Here is a 23,468-nt window from a genome sequence, read left to right on the forward strand (position 1 = left end):
CCAAAGTCTACTGCTGTTCAAGTAATACTGAATAATGAAGTGGATACAATAAAGGATAAATTTCAGAACATTGCACCTGAGATCTGAAAGCGCCAATATGAAACAAGGATTAGTATGGACATAGAAAAATCTCTCCTAATAAATTAAGGAAAAGTATTGTTTTAGGGTGGCCATATGTTTATATCCCACAATTTACTGTTTGCTGAAGAAGTGAACTGTAGTAAATATTAGTAATAAACATTCCTTGAAGAGATACAAATTACATGTTATGGGAATTTGAATATGTCTTAATTGTAAATGTACTTTTTATCAACAGTAAATAAAATAATCATTTCTTAAAACAACAGTTATTCCTATAAATTAGATATATTTTTAATAAAAAAAAATCTAATTTCCATGTTAAAAGGATATTTTATTACAGTATTAAATTTTGTAGTGTGGTCATATGAAATATTCAGGTGTTAATTAAGCATATTATGAATAGCCCAAAATATGGTATACATTGTGGTCAATAATAATATCAGTATACTTACTAATATAAGAATAAATAGAATAAAAAATACATTTGTTTGGTTTCCTAACTTATTTTATATAATCTGAACTCAGCCCAGCGGCTAAGAACATATTCTCTAATTTTCAGTTAATCAATTTCAACAATCTGCCACTCTTCACATTGAGGTCAGTTCTCAGGAATCAGAATTATTTGTCATACAAATTACAAGAATAATTCATAAGTGACCATCTTAGAAGATTTTGCTCCCTCCAAATAAAACAAACTATTAAGTAACCATAAGCAAACTTAACCTGTGTAAAGCATAGTAAATACTTCTCAGTTCCTCTTTTATAACTGTCTTTCTAGTACTAGAAAATTCTACAAAGGAAAAACATGGTTCCAAAGTTTTTAATTTGAGAAAGAGAATCATGATCCACATAGTCAGAACAGTAACTCAATCATTTTTTTTAAATGATCACTTATCAATATAGAATCTGCTGCTGCTGCTAAGTCTCTTCAGTCGTGTCCGACTCTGTGCGACCCCATAGATGGCAGCCCACCAGGCTCCCCCGTCCCTGGGATTCTCCAGGCAGGAACATTGGAGTGGGTTGCCATTTCCTTCTCCAATGCATGAAAGTGAGAAGTGAAAGTGAAGTCGCTCAGTCATGTCCAACTCTTCGCAACCCCATGAACCATAGCCTACTAGGCTTCTCCATCCATGGGATTTTCCAGGCAAGAGTACTGAAGTGGGTTGCCAATTACTTCTCCAAATATAGAATCTGAGGCTACATTAAACCTTTTGAAGATTGTTTTTCTCCAAATAATTTTTCTATTCTAATTAACCTGGCTGACATGGACTCTTGCTTCAAAATCATATTCCACTGAGAAAAGAAAAGTCTTGACCTCCTTACCTTGTTCATGGCCAAGTCTTGGTATTTTCTTTACTTTTCTCTTGAGTTCCTGAACCTTCTAGTCAACTTATTTTTTTATCACTCGCTTCACATACTATTAGTTGTTCTATACTCAGCTTTCATATCTAACAATAAATATTACTCCCCTGGTAATGACCAAAATTCCCAAATATGACTCACCTTGCTCCTTGGAACTGTGCCTGCTGTAGTCCCTTAGCAGGAAGCCTTGCAGAACTTCAGCCCTGGGAACAAAGATCAGATAATTTTTAAAAACAGGGAATAGAGTTTTGAGTATTCATACATTTCTAGACAAAAGTATATTGAATTACCTTTCTCCAAGTTTGAAATATACTGATTTTAGCATTAATACCAAAAGGTAAGGTTAGACTTTAATATTCACCTTTAAGTAGCAAAATGCACATTTTAAAAAAATAACTTGCAGGAGTTTGAAAAATTAAGAATTCTAAGATATGATCTAAGACTCAATACATATAAAAATAGGTATTCCACCTGTATATTCATCAAATGCAGAACCTGAACAAAGGAAATATTAAGACTGAAAAATTAGACACAAAAAGTTTTTGAAAAAGTATTCAAATCAGTGTTTCAGCTGTGCTAAGCTGAGCCAGCTAGACCTAGCCTTTATGGGTATATGATTTCAAATTATACTCCACAATTTTCACCAAGTGTTTTATATTCCTGAATAGGAAAAAATAACCATATAAGTCACTTTAAAATGTGTGCTCTTTATTAACCAAGAACAAAAGCTATTCTTGGTTAGAAGCATGGATAGTAGAAGCAGGTATATTAATATAAATAATTCTGTTCTAAAATATAAAATTATCCATATTTTATCATAGTAGGTATAATGTGAGAAAATCTATCCTGATTCCATTTTTCACAATGTTAATCTAAAACTATTAGTAATAATGCCATTAATTATTCACTTCTAACTCATATTTTTATCCCAAGAAAATTCTAAAGTATCTTATTACAATATTCTGAACTTTACTCAAGCACCCACTGAATTTTTAATACATAGTCTAAATATGCCATAAGTGAAGTAAATATGCCATGGACACATACAACTGTTTACAGTCAAAAATGATAAGAACTCACAGGAAACATGGTTTAGGGAGTGTGATATTTCAGTGATTTTTCAATTAATACTAATGGATTTTGTTTGAATAAATCACATAATTATTAATATTAAGCATGCTGGTTTCCAACTCAAAATCACCTTATGATTTTAAAAGAATTATCAAAACCTTTTCCTGAATTAGTTAAATTTTGACATAAGCAGTAAGACAGACCATTGCAGCTGAAATGGATTGAGATCACCTGCTTATTTTTACAGGCAGAACCAGATTCCATTTCTGGGATAATGTGGTCTTTTAATTTAAATACTGGAATTATTTAAGAACCAAATTGATTCAATAAAATATTATAGGCAAGTGTACATTTTTACCTCTGTCAAGAACCTCTTTATTTGCATGATGAAAGCAATGGTAACACATTATAAGTAGAGACCTATCATTTTCCATTCTTCTTGAGCCTAATGCTTTAGGCTAACTTGTAGGCAAAGAGAGAAAGCCAGAGGATAAGCAAAGAAAGACCAAGGAGAGAGATATATTAACATAATCACAGTGACTAAAATTGAAAACCAGTAAACACTCCAGCAGAGGAAAGTCAAAATAACAACTCACTTCTAACTACAGCTATTTTCTTATAAAAAGTTTAGTGTGAACAATATGGAACATGCTCTGACTAAAATAAAGCAGGATGTGATGAACTTGATTCTCAGACCAACACAAGTTCTATTATCAACTCTGACTATATTATGTCAGACAGATTATTAAATATGAAAGAGTTTCAGTTCCCTTCATCTGACCAATAAAAATAAAGTTGCCTGAAGCATATAGGGGAAGATTAATATGAAAGTATTTAGCCTAAATCTGGCAGCAACATGGTATTTCACAACTGTAACTTTTTTATCATTAGTCAATCCTGGCTTAAATATAGGATCTTGGGCATATTTTCATTCATTACGCCCTCTGTGTCAACTTCTTTCATTGTAAATACCAACTAAACAGTAAAAAGTTCCCAAAATCAGATGTGTAAAATACAACTTTATTTTTAGCTACAATTATTGTTACTGAGATCCCCATTCTATGGATATCAAAAATGTTTAACTCTACCAATTCATGGTAATTAAATTACTTCTGTTTTAAAAGTCTCAGAGTTTCACCTCTCACACACGCCACAACCATCACCATGCACACACCAACATACACAGGCGTGGTTTGCCTTAATTTCTCCCAGAGTCATCATAATCCTGGGGTGGAGTCATGTATCATCCCAGCATTAGAGGCGAGGCATCTGCTCCTCGTGCCAGTTCCTGGCTCCTCTAATTCACGTGGAAATGTAGTTCATGTTCATCTGACCCTTACTACTCTATTACCTTAAAGGACCGAGTTCATGTCTGTTTTCATTGTCAGAACCATATAATCCATATCCTTTTTGTCCTAAACATAAGTCTTCTTCTGGTACCTTGATCCTGCTAAAAGTTCTGAACATTTGCTGGGAACTGGTTGCTCAGAAATGTTGGTTATCTTCCCACACTATTCTGAGAGTTCATGATTTTGTGTAGTTGACCTCATACTGATTTAAAACTCCTTTAATCACCGCTAGTCTAATCCTGGGTGCCAAATGGACATTGGGTTTTCCCATAAGAGTTGCAGAATTCTACATTATACTGTGGGAAGCCAAGCAGCTAGTCTTTTCTTCTCATATCTGGGGATTTATTTCATCTAGTCTACTCTTTGGGGCTTGGTTCAAAAATCAAAGGATGGGCACTTCCCAGAGAACCATTGTTTCTAAGTCTAGCTACATTCCTTTGTGATCTCTCTTCCCATAAGTTAATCAGTCTAAACCCCCCTTTCCTACTCTAAGATATCAATTCTTGGCTCCAATTCCAGCAGGCGCTAGTTCTTTGTAATTAAATGGAGCTTCCAGCAGTGAAAGAAAAAGGCACAAATTTCTTACAAGTAAAAGTGCAGTCTTTTTAAAACATTGTCTCCACCACAGGTTTACAGACATTCAGGGAATCAAGAATTCGACCCCTTGATTGTTTCCTTTTTGTTTTATTCTTATTATCTCTGCCTTGAAGATACAGTTTATAGAAACCCTTCCTGCTCCTTCAGAGGCTGAGCCCATGAGAAAGTAATGGAAAAACATGGTTTCATAATCAAAACTTTGCTCAGGGCACTTGCCACTGCCAAAGATAGTTAGACTAGACTCCAGAGCCTAGTGTTTAATAGCCCACTCACATGTGGCTTTCTGCCTCTGTAGTTGTTGACATGGTTCCTTCAAGTTCTTCCCTCCAGGTTTGTATATTCAAATCTATGCTATCCTAAGCTCAATTCAAAGTGCTGGCTCTTCCAGTCAACAGAAATAGTAAAGATGGTCTCTTCTTCACTAGAAATTCTTATAGAGTCATATCTGTACCACTGTCATGAAATAGAAAAATTCTCATTTATATTGGAATATTTCTGTTATATGTTTTATTAGTGATATTTTAAGTCCCCAAAATGTATTTCTTCTGAGTCTTGTATTTATCACTAGCTGTGGTTGTACCTGAATGAGATATTATATCGGTTTAATTCATAAATTGATCAAGCCATTTAGCTTTCTCTAGGGTTTATCAGCAGGGTTTATTAAAATATATAACATGCATTCTAATATTAAAATACTTAATTACATGTTAGTTTCCTAGGGCCGCTGTTGCAGCAGTACCACAAACTGGATGACTTAAAAGAACAGAAGCTTATGTTCTCAACAGATCTGGAGATAAGAAAGGCAAAATCAAAGTGTTAGCAAGGCCATACTTCCTCTGAAACCTGTAAGGGAGAAATCCTTCCTTATCTCTTACTTTCTATTGGTGGCCATTAATCTGTAGTGTGGCTGGGCTTGCAACTGCACTACTTTAATCTCTGCCTTTGTTGTCACATGGCTTCCTCTTTATCTGTTTCTGTCCTGATGTGGCTATCTGTCCTCCTTTTTGTGTGTATCTTTGTCTAAATTTCTCTCTTCTTAAAAGGACACTGGTCAACTGAATCAGGGCCTACCCTAATGACCTGGGGGCTTCCCAGGTGGTGCTCCAGGTAAAGAACCTGTCTGCCAACTCAGGAGATGAAAGTTAGACTCCTGGATCAGGAAGATCCCCTGGAAGAGGGCATGGCAACCCACTCAACAATTCTTGCCTGGAGAATCTGATGGACAGAGGAGACTGAGAGGCTACAGATCACAGGGTCACACAGAGTTGGAAATGGCTGAAGCAACTTAGCAGGCATGCACTAATGGCCTGATCTTAATTTGATTACATCTGCAAAGACCCTATCTTACATAGGAACCGTGGATTTGGACTTCAACACCTTTATGGGAAGATACAATTCAACCCATAATAATAGTTGGTAATGGTTGATAAATACTAAAATACTTAAAACAGGTCTTGTCTGCAGCTCATGTGGTAAAGAATCTGCCTGCAATATAGGAGACCTGGGTGGGAATCCAAGAGCTACCTGGAGTAAAAGGCAAGTTTGGCCTTGGAGTCAAAATGAAACAGGGCAAAAGCTAACGGAGTTTTGCAGCACTCAATATGCCAGCAAATTTGGAAAACTCAGCAGTGGCCACAGGACTGGAAAAGGTCAGTTTTCATTCCAATCCCAAAGAAAGGCAATGCGAAAGAATGTTCAAACTACTGCACAATTGCCCTCATTTCACACGCTAGCAAAATAATGCTCAAAATTCTCCAAGGCAGGCTTCAACAGGATATGAATCAAGAACTTGCAGATGTTCAAGCTGGATTTAGAAAAGGCAGAGGAACCAGAGATCAAATTGCCAAAATCTGTTGAATCATAGAAAAAGCAAGAGAATTCCAGAAAAAAACCTACTTCTGTTTCATTGACTACAGTAAAGCCTTTGACTGTGTGTATCAAAACAAAACTGTGGAAAATTCTTAAAGAGATGGGAATGCCAGACCACCTGACCTGTCTCCTGAGAAACCTGTATGCAGGTCAAGAAGCAACAGTTAAAATGGGACTTGGAACAACAGATTGGTTCAAAATGGGGAAATGAGTACGTCAAGGCTATATATTGTCACCCTGCTTATTTAACTTAGATGCAGAGTACATCATGTGAAATATAGGGCTGGATGAAGCACAAGCTGGAATCAATATTGCAAGGAGAAATACCAATAACCTCAGATACACAGATGACACAGCCCTTATGGCAGAAAACAAAGAGGAATTTTAGAGAGTGAAGAGCCTCTTGATGAAGGTGAAAGAGGAGAATGAAAAGGCTGGCTTAAAACTCAACATTAAAAAAACAAAGATCATGACATCTGGTTCTATCACTTCATGGCAAATAGATGGGAAACAATGGAAACAGAGAAACTTTATTTTCTTGTATTCCAAAATCACAGCAGATGGTGACTGTAGCCATGAAATTAAAAGATGCTTGTACATTGGAAGAAAAGCTATGGCTAACCTAGATTGCATATTATAAAGTAGAGACATTACTTTACCAACAAAGGTGAAGTTAGTCAAAGCTATGAATCTTCTGCCAAGAGAATGCACTGGTCATAGCAAACACCCTTTTCCAACAACACAAGAGAAGACTCTACACATGGACATCACCAGATGGTCAACACCAAAATCAGATTGATTATTCTTTATAGCCAAAGTTGGAGAAGCTCTATACAGTCAGCAAAAACAAGACCAGGAACTGACTGTGGCTCAGATCATGAACTCCTTATGGCCAAATTCAGACTGAAATTGAAGAAAGTAGGGAAAACCACTAGACTATTCAGGTATGACCTAAATCAAATCCCTTACAATGATACAGTGCAAGTGAGAAATAGATTTAAGGGACCAGATCTGATAGAGTACCTCATGAACTATGGACTGAGGTTTGTGACATTGTACAGGAGACAGGGATCAAGACCATCCTCACTGATAAGAAATGCAAAAAAGCAAAATGGCTGTCTTGGGAGGCCTTACAAATAGCTATGAAAAGAAGAGAAGCAAAAAGCAAAGGAGAAAAGGAAAGATATAAGCATCTGAATGCAGAGTTCCAAAGAATAGCAAGGAGAGATAAGAAAGCCTTCCTCAGTGACAAGTGCAAAGAAATAGAGGAAAAGAATAGAATGGGAAAGACTAGAGATCTCTTCAAGAAAATTAGAGATACCAAGGGAACATTTCATGCAAAGATGGGCTCATAAAGGACAGGAATGGTATGGACCTAACAAAAGCAGAAGATATTAAGAAGAGGTGGCAAAAATACACAGAAGAACTGTACAAAAAAGATTTTCATGACCCAGATAATTAGGATGGTGTGATCATTCACCTAGAGGCAGACGTCCTGGAATATGAAGTCAAGTGGGCCTTAGGAAGCATTGCTATGAACAAAGCTAGTGGAAGTGATGGAATTCCAGTTGACCTATTTCAAATCCTGAAAGATGATGCTGTGAAAGTGCTGCACTCAATATGTCAGCAAATTTGGAAAACTCAGCAGTGGCCACAGGACTGGAAAAAAGTCAGTTTTCATTCCAATCCCTAAGAAAGGCAATGCCAAAGAATGCTCAAACTACCGCACAATTGCACTCACCTCACATGCTAGTACAGTAATGCTCAAAATTCTCCAAACCAGGCTTCAAGAATACGTGAACCATGAACTTCCAGATGTTCAAGACGATTTTAGAAAAGGCAGAGGAAGCACAAATCAAATTGCCCTCATCTGCTGGATGATCAAAGAAGCAAGAGAGTTCCAGAAAAACATCTATTTCTAATTTATTGACTAGGCCAAAGCCTTTGACTGTGTGGATCACAATAAATTGTGGAGAATTCTTAAAGAGATGGGAATACCAGACCACCTAACCTGCCCCTTGAGAAATTGGTATGGAGGTTAGGAAGCAACAGAGAACTGGACATGGAACAACAGACTGGTTCCAAATAGGGAAAGGAGTACGTCAAGGATGTATATTGTCACCATGCCTATTTAACTTATCTGCAGAGTACATCCTGAGAAATGCTGGGCTGGAAGAAGCACAAGCTGGAATCAAGATTGTTTTGAGAAATATCAATAACATCAGATATGTAGATGACACCACCCTTATGGCAGAAAGTGAAGAAGAACTAAGGAGCCTCTTGATGAAAGTGAAATAAGAGAATGAAAAAGTTGGCTTCAAGCTCAACATTCAGAAAACAAAGATCATAGCATGCGGTCCCATTACTTCATGTCAAAGAGATGGAGAAATAGTGGAAGCAGTGGCAGACTTTATTATTTTGGGCTCCAAATCACTGCAGATGGTGACTTCAGCCATGAAATAAAAAGGCACTTACTCCTTGGAAGGAAAGTTATGACCAACCTAGACAGCATATTAAAAAGCAGAGACATTACTTTGCCAACAAAGGTCCATCTAGTCAAGGCTATGTTTTTTCCAGTAGTCATGTATGGATGTGAGAGCTGGACTATAAAGATAGTTGAGCACTGAAGAATTGATGTTTTTTAACTGTGGTGTTGGAGAAGACCCTTGAGAGTCTCTTGGACTGCAAGGAGATCCAACCAGTCCATCTTAACAGAAATCCATCCTGAATGTTCATTGGAAGGACTGATATTGAAGCTGAAACTCCAATACTTTGACCAGCTGTCATAAAGAGCTGACTCATTAGAAAATACCCTCATGTTGGGAAAGATTAAAGGCAGGAGAAGAAGGGGACAACAGAAGATGAGATGGTTGGATGGCATCAATGACTCAATGGACATGAGTTTGAGCAAGCTCTGGGAGTTGGTGATGGACAAGGAAGCCTGGCATGCTGCAGTGCATAGGGTTGCAAAGAGACATGACTGAGTGACTGAACAGCAACATACTTTAAAAAATATATTTGAATAAAAAATTGTTCTTAACATGAGATGTTCTCATAATTTAACAGTACCTACATTATATGTGCCAGCTCATCAGCAACGTGTAGCAGCTTGATCCTTGCATTAATCAAATAATCCCTCTGAATTTAAACAAGTCTGCCTTGATATTACTGCCTAGTAGTTCTCTTTCTCTTTGAAACAATCCTTCATTTTTATTTTAAAGCTTTTGCTCTGAAGCTGACTGCTATTGTGACTTTCCTGTTAAAGGTCCAAATCAAATCCATTTAATCAGTAATGGAATTGGGCCCATTAATCTAGTTCATTACACATCACAGAGAAAAATCAAATGGAAAAGAAATAAAAAATGACACTGTACAATATATTCACTTGCCTCTCTTAACCCAAGCCCTTGGGTTAGCTGTTCAATTTCATTGCGAATGATTTAAGATAATTCATATTTATCAACCTCACACTGTGTCTAGATAGTTGTTGAAGCATCTCTATGGGATATGCCACTGTGTTGATATAAAAATATTAAAAACCTAGCTCTGAAAACTGAACAGCACTTCACCACATGAACTGTATGTGTAATTGGTTATAATGATATAAAAATTCAAGGCTGCGCCATTAATATTATAGATTAAATGATATCTGATTGGTGATTGCAATTAAAATTGCTTCCAATGAAAGAGTGAATGATTACATTTTATCACATTCTGAATGCAAAATACTAAACTCCCAGAATATTGTTTTTCTAATTGTATCACTTACATTTGGTGTTATTTTAAAGTGCCATTCAAAACGCTTTATAGCCATGGCAAGAGATCCATAATGGCATTTTCAACATAATGAATGAGAAAGTAACACAGAGATAATGTTTGATGTAAATAATTTTGAAAGCATTTCCATCTGTAATATGTCTTTAAAAAATCCCACAAAGTGTCTTGAATTTTCATATAAATGCTATACCTTAGTGAGAAAATATATTGGTAAAGAGTGAAAAAGGAAGAATTACTCATAAATACATTTCATGACAACTATGAATTTTGTATACTACAATACAAAATAAATGACTGCATGTTTCTAAATACCTCATTTCAATTCACAAAGTATATATTGCTATTCAACATTATAAAATTTGAAACTTTTAATGAAAACAACTGAAGTCTCTTGTGTGAATAAGCAACTTGCCTTGTCCTGCTTTTACCATGATCTCCAGCCTCTTCACTGTCCTTTGGTGGGTGATCCATCACCTTTGGCACACTTGCCTCTGTGCCTTGTCTGTATAAATTATCACTTTATCAGATTTATCACTTCAATCAGCATGACTTTTTAGGCATTTTCACCTTATAAAGTAAAAACTTCAGCTAAAACCAACCAGAGGGTGTCTGGTTTTGCTTTGTTGTTTGTTTCTTTTCCTAAGCAATACTGTGTTCTAATAATGGCTCAGATGCTTATTAACATTTTGACATTAGATAGCTTATCCTGTTTGAGTCTAAGTTACTTTATGTGCAAAATTAATCATTCGTGCACTAGTGTCAAGATAATATAAATCAGTCAACAAAAGGCTAGCAGATAGTATATGCTGAACAAATGATAGTTTGTTTTCAGCTGCTTCTAATTCAAAACACACTTCAGAGAAAATTGCCTAATCATGTTGAATGGCTCTACTAAAGATGGCTAACACCCATTCTCTTCTCACTCCAAGTTGATCCTGGGCACCAGTCTCACTCATCCCTGGTTTGTGCCCATTCTTTCCCACAAAGACTCTTCCATGTTTTGTCAACTTCCATACATTTCAACCCATCCTCAAATGAAAGGTTAATATCCTATTTCACTAACAAATCTAGACATGCACATTTTACCTTAAAATTCTAATTTTTTTTACCCATTTTCATCCTCTTTCCTCAGTTACCAGATGAATAACTGGCTCTCCTGGAATCCATCTCCTCAGAATACACTTCTAGTTATATCTATACAGCATTCTCTCATCTCATTTAAATCTTTGCTCAGACATCATCTGTTCAATGAGGCCTAACTGGATCCTCCTATTTAAATGTTAAACTCAACTCATTCATCTCCTTCATGGATCACAGCCTTGTGTAGCAAAAGGGCTTGTGCAACTCAATAAAGCTATGAGGGTCGGACATGACTGAGCGACTTCACTTTCAACTTTTCACTTTCATGCTTTGGAGAAGGAAATGGCAACCCACTCCAGTGTTCTTGCCTGGAGAATCCCAGGGACGGGGGAGCCTGGGGGGCTGTCGTCTATGGGGTCGCACAGAGTCAGACACGACTGAAGTGACTTAGCAGCAGCAGCATACTGTGCAGAGTCACCCAAGATGTCCAGGTCATAATGAACAGTTCTGTTGAAACCTGGTCCACTAGAGGAGGAAATGGCAACCCGCTCCAGTGTTCTTGCCTGGAGAACCCCATGGACAGTATGAAAAGGCAGAAAACATGACACTGGAAGCCCCCAGGTCGGTAGTTATCCAATGTGCTACTGGGGAAGAGCAGAGGGCAATTACTAATAGCACCAGAAAGAATGAAGCAGTTTCCTCCAAGCAGAAATGATGCTTAGTTATGCACTTGCCTAGTGGTGAAACTAAAGCTCAATGCTATAAAGAACAATATTGCATAGGAATGTGGAATGTTAGGTCCATGAATCAAGCTAAATTGATGTGGTCAAGCAGAAGATGACAAGAGTAAATATCAACATCTTAGGAATCAATGAACTAAAATGAATGGAAATGAGCAATTTATTTCAGATGACTATTATATCTATTACTATGGGCAAGAATCACTTAGAAGAAATGGAGTATCCCTCATAGGCAAAAAAAAAAAAAAAAAGAGTCCAAAATGACAACTTCAAAAATGACAGAACAATCTTGTTTGTTTCCAAAGCAAAACATTCAACATCACAGTAATTGAAGTCTACGCCCCTATCATTGATTCTAAAGAAGCTGAAGCTGACTGGTTCTATGAAGACATACAACACCTTCTAGAATTAACACCAAAAAAGGTGTATTTTTCATCATAGAGGACTGGGATGCAAAAGTAGGAAGTCAAGACATACCCGGCAAAGCAGGTAATTTTGACCTTGGAGTACAAAAGGAAGCAGGGCAAAGGTTAACAGAGCTTTGTCAAGAGAACATGCTGGTCATAGCAAACACCCTTGTCCAGTAACTGAAGCGACAACTGTACACATGGACATCACCAGATAGTCAAACCAGAAATCAGATTGATTATGTTCTTTGCAGCCGAAGCTGGAGAAGCTCCATACAGTCAGCAAAAACAAGACCTGGAGATGACTGTGGCTCAGATCATGAGCTCCTTATTGAAAAAGTCAGGCTTAAATTGAAGAAAGCAAGGAAATTTGATTTAGTTCAGATATGAACTAGGCCAAATCCCTTATGATTATATGATGGAGGTGACAAATAGATTCAAGGGATTCGATCTGGAAAAAAGAAAAAGTGCCTGAAGAACTATGGACTGAAGTCCATAACACTGTACAGGGGATGGTGACCAAAATCATCTCAAAGAAAAAATGCAAGAAGGCAAAGTGGTTGTGTGAGAAGGCTTTACAAATCGCTGAGGAAACAAGAGAAGCAAAAGGCAAGGGAGAAAGGGAAAGATATACCCAACTGAATGCAGAGTTCCAGAGAATAGCAAAGAGAGATAAGAAGGACTTCTTAAATGAACAGTGCAAAGAAATAGAATAAAACAATAGAATGGGAAAGACTAGCGATCTCGTCAAGAAAACTGGAGTGATCAAGAGAGTATTTCATGCGAGGATGGGCACCATAAAGAACAGAAATGGTAAGGACCGAACAGAAGCACAATAGATTAGAATATGTGGTGAGAATACAGAGGAAGAATACAAGAAAGGTCTTAATGATCAGAATAACCACAATGGTGTGGACCCTGCCAGACATACTGGAGTGTGAAGTCAAGAGTGCCTTAGGAAGCATTACTGCAAATAAATCTAGTGGAAGTAATGGAGCTGCAGCTGAGCTATTTCAAATCCTAAAAGATGATGCTGTTAAAGTGCTGCACTCAATAGGTCAGCAAATTTGGAAAACTCAGTAGTGGCCACAGGAAAGGAAAAGGCCAGTTTCCATTCTAATACCAAAGAAGGGCAAGGGCAAAGAATGTTCAAACTACCATACAGTTACATTCATTTAACACACTATCAAGGTTATATTCAAAATCCTTCAAGCTAGGCTTCAGTAGTACATGAATCAAGAACTTCCAGATGTGCAAGCTGGGTTTTGAAAAGGCAGAGGAACCAGAGATCAAATTACCATTATTTGTTGTATCATGAAGAAAGTATGGGAGTTTCAGAAAAATATCTACTTCTTGCTTCATTGACTATGCTAAAGCTTTTAACTGTGTGGATCACAACAAACTATGGAAAATTCTTAAAGAGAGAGGAATAACAGACAACCTTACCTGTCTCCTAAGAAACCTGTATTTGGGTCAATAAACAACAGTTAGAACCAGACATGGGAACAACCTACTGGTTCCAAATTGACAAAGGAGTACAACAAGCTATATACTGTCACCCTGCTTCTTTGACTTCTATGCAGAGTATATCATGTGAAATGCAGGGCTGAATGAATCACAAGCTGTAATCAAGATTGCTGGGAGAAATATCAACAATCTCTGATATGCAAATGATACTGTTCTAATGGCAGAAATTAAAGAGGAACTAAAGAGCCTCTTGATTAGGGAGAAAGAGGAGAGTGAAAAAACTGTCTTGAAACTCAACATTCAAAAAACTAAGATTATAGCATCTGGTCCCATCACTTCATGGCAAATAGAAGGGGAAATACAGGAAACAGTGAAAGATTTTATTTTCTTGAGTTTCAAAATCACTGCATACTGTGATTGCAGCCATGAAATTAAAAGACACTTCTTGGAAGGAAAGCTATAACAAACCTAGACGGCATATTAAAAAGCAGAGACATCACTTTGCCAACAAAGGTCCATCTAGTCAAAGCTATGGTTTTTCCAGTGGTCATGTATGGATGTGAGAGTTGGACTATAAAGAAAGTTTAGTGCCAAAAAATTGATGCTTTTGAACTGTGGTGTTGGAGAAGCCTCTTGAGGGTCCCTTGGACTGCAATGAGATCAAACCAGTCAATCCTTTAAGGAAATCAGTCCTGAATATTCATTGGAAGGACTGATGCTAAAGTTCCAATACTTTGGCCACCTGATGCAAAGAGCCAACTCATTGGAAAGGTCCCTGAGAAAGACTGAAGGCAAAAGGAGAAGGGGGTATCAGAGGGTGAGATGGTTAGATAGCATCACCAACTCAATGGGCATGAGTGTGAGCAAACTCTGGGAGTTAGTAGAGGACAGAGGAGCCTGGAATGCTGCAGTCCATGTGGCCACAAAGATTCAAACAGGACTCAACAACTGAACAACAACAACAAACTCATTCATAGGCTCTTACCACACTCTATTTTTGTTCCATACCAGGTTTTAGCCATAGACTAACTACACAGTTTACTTAATCAGTTGGTCTACGGTGTGTTCTTTAAGAAAAAATCAGCTCCTCTACAGAACAGGCATTCTTTTATATTTTTCAGTAAGGGCACTGTGAACTAAATATATATATATATATATATATTCCATATATATATATATTTTTTTTTCCAGTGGATAAATGAATGAATGTCTTTCTTTAAATCTACCAAACAACCTTTTTTTCTACTCCTTAGAAATCAAATCATCTTTAACACTTTTATTTTATAAAATCTTAAAATAGAGAAAATATTTTTTAAAGTGTTTATTTGTCTTAAAATTTTAAGTGAACTCAACTGAAGTCTTTAAAATCCAAAAGAGCTAGAGGAAGGAGAGAGAGACATAGGTATATGTTTGTATGGGGAGGGAGGGAGGGAGGGAAATGGGGGAGGAAGAAAGAGTAGGAGGGAGAGAGAAGGAAGGATTGAGATTTTAGGCTTGGGAATTTAAAAGGCAAAATCTAAACATATAAAAAGAAAACGTATAAAACAAAGTGATTTAGAGATTTAAAAGAAAATAAGTGCAGTATTTTATGATGTTATTTAAAACAAACAGAGGATTAGGGGCTTATAAAACAGATTCAAATTCAAGAAAGATAGAGGGCTAAGAGGTTCCAACATTCATCTCCCCTACAAAAATAAAAAAATAAATAAATAATAAACAACTACAGCCTGATGAAAATAGTTCTAGGAAATCTCTAGACTACAAAGCAGCAGCAACAGTCATCCTGCAAAGCTTATAAACCAAGAATACCACATGGAAAAGAATAGGAAGTTTTTATATGTGTTATTTTCCCCTTGTCCAGAGCACTTTTGTGCCAAGAGGGATCCACTCCAAGGGAGCTCACTTCATAGGGTAAAGAGCAGAGAGCTGTGAACCCCAGCAAGCCTCATCACCATGGACATTTGCAGCCTTTGTGATCAAGAAACCCAGTCTTCTGCAACACTAAACCCAGCTGACAGAGCTGCCCAGAATCCCCATTGTTGGTTTGGTTTTTTCCTCTTCCACTTCTGGGGCTGGAGCGCTCTCTGCAGGTAGATCTGCCTGTAGTGCACTAGTCACTGCTGTGCTCTCTTCTCCAATAACAGGATGCCACAGTGCCTCATCATCCATAAGACAACAGAGGCTTCTCTATGCCCATCTCCCAGGTCTCAAATTGTGACTCTGACGGGCCATTACCAGGCCTAAGATTTCCCTGCTCTGCATCCCTCCCCTGGGTCTTAAGCCAGGATTCTGACCCACAGGCTGCACTGCAGCAGCGCTTTGTCCCAGACCCCAGGGCTCTAACTCATGTCTTTGACCTGCCATTACCAGAGCTGCACTGCTTCTCCTCTGTTCCATGTCCCCTAGTGCCAGTTGGGACTTGGACCCACCATGCTCTTACACCTTGCCCACTGGGCCCGAAACACTGCTTTTCATCTTGTTATCCAAGAACCCATGCCACTTCTATGTCCTGCCTCTGGGACCTGAATCACTTCAGCAAGCCCCATAGACCAAGAATCCAATCCCACAGTAGATCTGTCTACTCTTGCACTTCAGACAGTTGCAGTAGTGTATCCATGCTCCAGGACCAAGGAACTCTTACAGTTTTGCAAGTACCTGGTTTTAGGACCCTGGCTTTGCTGCTGCTCTCGAGTGCCAGTCTGTCAAATCTGCCCTTGAGAAGGACTAATCAGTTCGAATTTCTTTTCAAGGGCAAAAATGGAGAATAGGAAGACACCAGGAGACTTAACTTCTGAGGACCATGACAACATGAGCCACTAATGCCAGCCACAGAAAGTCCACAATCTTGACCACAAAAGAGCCCATAGTCTTTGCTGATGCTGCCCTCAATAGACAGAGCTGCAGAACTTCACCACGGTGCCTTCCCAGGAAAATTATCACTCCTCCTATCACCCTCACAGTCAGCATCATTTGCAAATCTTTCCAAAGTGAAGCCAGTTTGAGAAGACTGAAAGAGAAGACTGCTCCCTCAAATGCACAGACATCAATGCACAGAAATACACAAAAAAGGAAAAACATGACACTACCAAGAAAGACAATACTTTTCAGTAATTGAACACCAAAAGAATGGAGACCTATGAGCTATCTGAAAAAGAGTTCAAAATTATTATGTTGAGGAAGTCCAGTGAAATTCAAGAGAACACAGACAACTCAATGAACTCAGACAAACAATGCATGAACAAAATAAGAGATTCAACAGAGAAATCATAAAAAAATTTTTTTTACTTCAAACATGCAAGGCATAAAATTAAAAATACGACAGCTTCAATAGCAGGCTCAATCAGACAGAAGGAAAAACTACAAAATTGAGGCTAGATCTCTAGACAGAGAAAATCTCTGATCAGATCTCTGGTTGGGGGGCGGAAATAATAATGAAAAGGAATGGTTTTCTCTTCAAAATATTGACAGAGGATGGTCCTGAAATCACCTCCTCCCATGGGCACACTGAATTTACAGTTAACTATGGAATGACTACCTCTGAAAGAAATCCAAAGTAGTTCAGCCACTCAGGTGAATGAGAAAACAACAACAACAACAAAAAGAAAAAACACTGAAATGGGTAAAAGAGGCTGAGACACATAACTGGTAAGGAAATCATAACTCCCAACTTCTCCCTGAGCAGGGAAGGATTTGGACCACTCTTCTGACTCCCCATCTTTTTTAAGTCTTCTACCTGATAGGACCCCAAAACATCTATATCAGAAGATCCATGAGATAATAATGTTATAGTGAACTAAGAAAAAGTTCTTAAAAAACTTCCAAGGATTCACCATGATTTCCCCCTCAGTGTTCAGTGATAAGCAGAAGACTGAAATGCCCAGTCTTTCTTTTGAAAGAAGCCTAATTTCTTATCTTAAAAGCTGAAGTCTGAGGAGTAGGCTTCTAGTTTAACCACAGTGAAGAGGAATTAAAGAGCTTCTTGATGAAGGTGAAAGAGAAGAGTGAAACATTCAAAAAATGAAGATCACGGCATCCAGCCCCATGACTTCATGACATATAGATTGGGAAAAATTAGAAACAGTGTCAGATTTCATTTTCTTGGGCTCTAAAATCACTGCAGATGGTGACTGTAGCCACAATTAAAAGACACTTGCTCCTTGGAAGGAAAGCCATGGAAAACCTAGACAGCATGTGAAAAATCAGAAACATCACTTTGCCAACAAAGGTCCATAGAGTCAAAGCTATGGTCATTAGTCATGTATGGATTTGAGAGTTGGACTTTATAGTCCGGAAGCTGAGTTCCAAAGAACAGATGCTTCTGAAATGTGATATTGGAGAAGACTCTTGAGAGTCCCTTGTACAGCAAGGAGATCAAACCTGTCAATCTTAAAGGAAATCAACTCTGAATATTGTTTGGAGGGACTTGTGCTGAAGCTGAAGCTCCAATGCTTTGCCAACCTGATGCAAAGAACTGACTCACTGGAAAAGACCATGATGCTGGGAAAAACTGAAAGCAAGAGGAAAAGGGGGCAACAGAGGATGAGATGGACGGATGGCATCACTGACTTAGTGGACATGAGTTTGAGCAAACTCAAGGAGACAGTGAAGGGCAGGGAAGCCTGGCATGCTGCAGTCCATGGGTCACAAAAAGTTGGACATGACTTAGTGACTGAACAATAACAAAGGGCTGATTACAGTACTCTCCAGAGGCAGGAGAAGCCAGCAGCTTCCAACTTCATACTTTTTCTCTGTCATACTCCACATAGCCAGAGAGAAGTGTGTACAGGTCTGATGCCTTAGCTTTTATGGTTGTTGCTCAGAGTATGCATCCCTTCATCACCTAATTCTGGCGACCAGTGGGGGTACATTTTTGAGTCCCACATGCCAAGACCTTTTGTAAAAGAAGCCTGTTTTGCTAACTTTAAAAGCTATAGACTCAGGGCAGACTTATAATTTATCACACATCTAGGAGCTGATTAAAATCCTCCCTAGAGACCAAGAAGGCCAGCAGATGTCATTTTTGTGCTGCCCCTCTGCTCCATAGCAGATTGCAGGTGTCTCTTTGAAAGGAGTTTGTGCACATGTCTGGCACCTCAGCTTTTCTGGAGGTCATCCAAATTAGGCAGACTTTGATTGTCTGGCTCTGGTGGCCAATAGGACTTGTATTCATGGGTTCAATGGGGTCGTAGCAAAAAAAAAAAAAAAAGCACTTCTTAACTGGTTTTTCCCTTAGGCTCCATGTAGCTGGAGCAGGTGGAAAAGCTAATCTCCTGAAAAAGAGATCTCCTCAGACTTCTCCTGAAAAGGCTATTTGCATACTACAGAATCTGCTGCCTGAGGGTCTGAGTTTCAATAAGCCTGCATCTACATATTGACGGAGATGTTGCCCCTTGGGTGGCTGAGCAGTCTTGGAACACAGTCAACCATAAGAATCACTGAGAGAAAAGAAGTCTGCTTGAGCAATTCAAGGTTTCAGAGACAACCAAGAATGAGGGCAGAATTCAATGATAAGACTTATTTCCTACACAGGGGCACTCATTCAAGAGTGAGAGAGATGACTATTTTATCTAATTCACAGAAAATCAACAAAAATGAAAAAACAACAGAATATGTTCCAAATAAAAGAATAATATAAAAAAGAATAATATAAATATATTCTTTATTTATATATATTATTTAAATAATATAAATATATTTATAAATATAAAAAGAATAATATAAAACATTTGAAATGTTATAAAACAAGTGAAATATGAATACATGTGATTTACCTGAAAAAGAGTTTAACATAATGATTATAAAGATGATCACTAAGGTTAGAACAATGCATGAAAAATGTGAGAATTTCAACCAAGAGAAAATTTAAGATTTCTGTACCAAACAGAAATTACAATGTTGCAGAATAACTGACCTCAAAAATTCAACAGAGGGGTTCAAGAGTAAATTAAATGAAGCAGTAGAAAGGGTTATTGAACTCGAGAAAAGAGCAAATTGGAGGAGTAAAAAGTAAAAGGAATGAAAAAAAGGATGAAGATAGCTTAAAGGATTTAAAAGACAATACAAAGAGAATCAATATTCATGTTATACAGATTCAAGAAAGCAAAGGGAGAGAGAAAAGGGATAGAAAGCTTATTGGAAGAAATAATGGATGACGAACTCTCCTAACCCAGGGAAGGAAATAGACACCCAGATCCAGGAAGCCCATAGATTCCAAATAAGGTGAATCCAGAAGCCCTCAGACTAAGATATATTATCTTCAAAGTTAAAGACAAGAAGAGAATGTTGAAAACAGAGAAAAATAAGTACAAGGAAACCATGAGACTCTGAGCATATTCTTCAGCAGAAATTTACAGACCAGAAGAGAATGACATGATATATTCAAATCTGAAAGGAAAAAAGAAAAACTACCAGCCAAGAATACACTGCCTGGTAAAGCTGTCATTCAAGAATGAAGAAATAATGAATTTTTCATATAATTGAAAGTTGAAGAAATCTTCATGACTAGCCTAGACTTATAAGAAATATAAGAGTTCTCTTAAAAGCTGAAATAACAAGATAGTAACAGTAAAACATTAAAGTGCAAACTGACTGGTAAAGGTAAATACATAATTAAATTCAGAAAAAACTATAATGATGTGATGGTGGTGACTAATAATATACATCTATATGAAGGTTAGAAGACAAAAGCAGGGGCTTCCCTGGCAGCTTAGTGGTAAAGACTCTGCCTGCCATTGTCAGACATGGGTTTAATCAGACATGGGTTTGATCACTGGTCCAGGAACGACATGAGCATGTTGTGGACAACTAAGCCTATGCACCACACACTTACTAAGCCTGTGTTCCAGAGCCTGGGAACTGCAACTACGGAAGCCCTGAGCCCTAGAGCCCATGCTCCACGATAAGAGAAGACACCACAATGAGAAGCCCGTACATCACAATGAAGAGTAGCCCCTACTTGCCTCGACTAGAGCCTGCACAGCAGTGAAGACCTAGCACAGCCAAAAATTAAAGCAAAAAAGACAAAAGCAGTAAAAATAACTATTATTACAATAGGTTATCAATGAATGCAAAAGAAAAAGATGTAAATTGTGATATCAAAAACATAAACAGGAGAGCAGGAGTAAAAATGTATTTCTAGAATATGTTTGAGTGTAAGTTGTTATCAACTTAAAATATAATGTTATAACCCTAAGACAGTTTGTGTAAGCCTCATGGTGACCACAAAACAAAAAGTATAGTAGATATACAAAGTTAAAGAAATAACAGTCTAAGTGTGTGTGCTAAGCTGTTTCAGTCATGTCCAACTTTCTGCAACCCCATGGACTGTAGCCTGCCAGGCTCCTCTGTCCGTGGGTTTTTCCAGGCAAGAATACTGGAGTCAGTTGCTCTTTCCTTCTCCAGGGAATCAGTCCATATCTAACAAGAATTAGTTAAAGTGTAAATGGCTAAATTCTCAAATAGAAAGACACAGAGTGGCTGAATGGACATATAAAAAACAAGACCCAACTAGTCCTGTCTACAAGAGACTCACTTCAGATGTAACCACACACATAGACTGAAAGTAAAGGGATAAAGAAAGATATTCTGTACAGATGGGAACCAAAAGAAAGCTGGGGCCGTTATAGCAGACAAAAGAGACTTAAAAGACAAATATGGTAATAAGACACACATAAGGTTCTTATATAATGATAAAGGTGCCATTTCAACAAGAGCATATATTATTTATAAATATTTATGCACCCAACATATAAGAACCCAAATATATAAAGCAAATATTACATGCCTTACAGGAGAAATAGATATCAGTAGAATAATTGTAAGGAACTTTAATATTCCCCAACCCCTTAACCAGTGGATGACCATCCAGGCAGAAAAAGGATAACAAAATATTGGACATAGACTAAGTGTTAGACCAGATGGCTTTAACAGACATCTAGAAAGCATTCCCTCCAAAGGCAATAAAATACACATTCTTCTCAAGTGCACATGGAATAGTCTCCAGGATAAATCATATGTGGGGCAACAAAAACAAGGTCATAATAAATTTAAGAAGGTTAAAATCATATCAAGCATCTCTTCAGATCACAATGATATTAAACTAAAAATCAATTATAATAAGGAAACTGGAAAATTCACAAATATTAAGCAAAATGCAACTAACTAAACAACCAATAGTCAAAGAAGAAATCAAAAGAGAAAGCAAAAAAGAAAATCCTGAAAAAATTAAAATACATATCAAAACTTATGGAAGGCAGTAAAAGTAGTTCTAAATAGAAATTTATAGCAATAAAAATCTACAGTAAGAAACAAGAAAGATCTGTGTGTGTGCTTAGCCACTCAGTCATGTCTGACTCTTTGTGACCCTATGGACGGTAGCCCACCAAGCTCCTCTGTCCATGGGGATTCTCCAGGCAAGAATACTGGACTGGGTTGCCATGTCCTCCTCCAGGGGTTCTTCCCAACCCAGGGATCGAACCCAGGTCTCCTACAATGCAGGCAGTTTCTTTACTATCTGAGCCACTGGGGAAGCCCAAGAATACTGGAATGGATAGCCTGTCCCTTCTTCAGGGGATCTTCCTGACCCAGGAATCAAACCAGGGTCTCCTGCATTGCAGGCAGACTCTTTACCAGCTGAGCTACCAGAGAAGTCCAAGAAAGATCTCAAATAATCTAATTTTATACCTCAAAAATCACAAAATGAATAACAAACTAAGACTACAGTTAGTAGGAGGAAGGAAATAAAGAACAGAGCGGAGATAAATGAAATAGAGACTAAAGACAGTATAAAATATCAATGAACCTGGGAGTTCTTTTTTAAAAAGATAAACAAAATTGGCAAATATTTAGCTATATTCATCAAGAAAAAAAGAAAGAGGACTCAAAATTAGAAAAAGACATAGCTACTGTTACCACAGATATTAAAGGATCTAAAAGACTGCTATGAACAATTATATGCCAATATTTTAGACAAATAGAGAAATGGACAAATTCCTAGAAGTATGCAACCTATGAAACTGAACCATGAAAAAAAAAGTCTGAACAAACCAATTACTGGTAAGGAGATTGAATCAGTAATCATAGTACTCTGAAAAAACAAAAACAAGAGTTCAGGACAAGATAGCTTTACTAGTGAATTCTACTAGGCCTTTAAAAAGGAATTAATATCAATCCATCTCAAATTCTTCCACCAAAGAGAAGAGGGACACTTGAGGCCATGTTATGCTTACACTAAAAGCAGACAAAGAAAGTACAAGAAAAAAACATAACCGGTCACATCTCTGAGGAACACAAATGCAAACACTGTCAACAAAATACTAGTAAACTGAATTCAAAGCCACCTATTAATAAAAACCATGATGAAATGCGACATACCTCTTGAATGCAAGGATGGTTCAACACACTCAAATCATTAAATGTTATACACCACATTAACAGAATTTTGGATCAAATTCATATGATTGTTTCAACAGATATAAAAAAAACTTGCTAAAATTCAGCAGTCTTAATAAAAGCTCAAAAGTCAGGTATAGAAGGAATGTATCTCAATATAATAAAGGCCACAATAAAGACTACAGCTAATATCACACTTAGTGGTGAAAGTTAGAAGCCTTTCCTCTGAGATCAGTATGAAGGCAAGAATGCTTGCTCTCAGCACTTCAGTAAACACA

The 23,468-nt window shown here is 37.6% G+C and overlaps 1 long non-coding RNA gene across 2 annotated transcripts in view; it reads right to left on the reverse strand.

The window, feature by feature from the left end:
• Positions 1–23,468, reverse strand: part of LOC112584643 — a 489,459-nt gene that overhangs the window by 29,518 nt on the left and 436,473 nt on the right. For both annotated transcript variants that reach the window (XR_006550674.2, XR_006550673.2), the window contains one exon: positions 1,585–1,646. This is a non-coding gene — a long non-coding RNA (uncharacterized LOC112584643). The remainder of the gene's footprint in view (positions 1–1,584; positions 1,647–23,468) is intronic.

Source organism: Bubalus bubalis, chromosome 4 (assembly GCF_019923935.1).
Source record: "Bubalus bubalis isolate 160015118507 breed Murrah chromosome 4, NDDB_SH_1, whole genome shotgun sequence".
In the NCBI taxonomy this organism is placed as follows: Eukaryota; Metazoa; Chordata; class Mammalia; order Artiodactyla; family Bovidae; genus Bubalus; species Bubalus bubalis.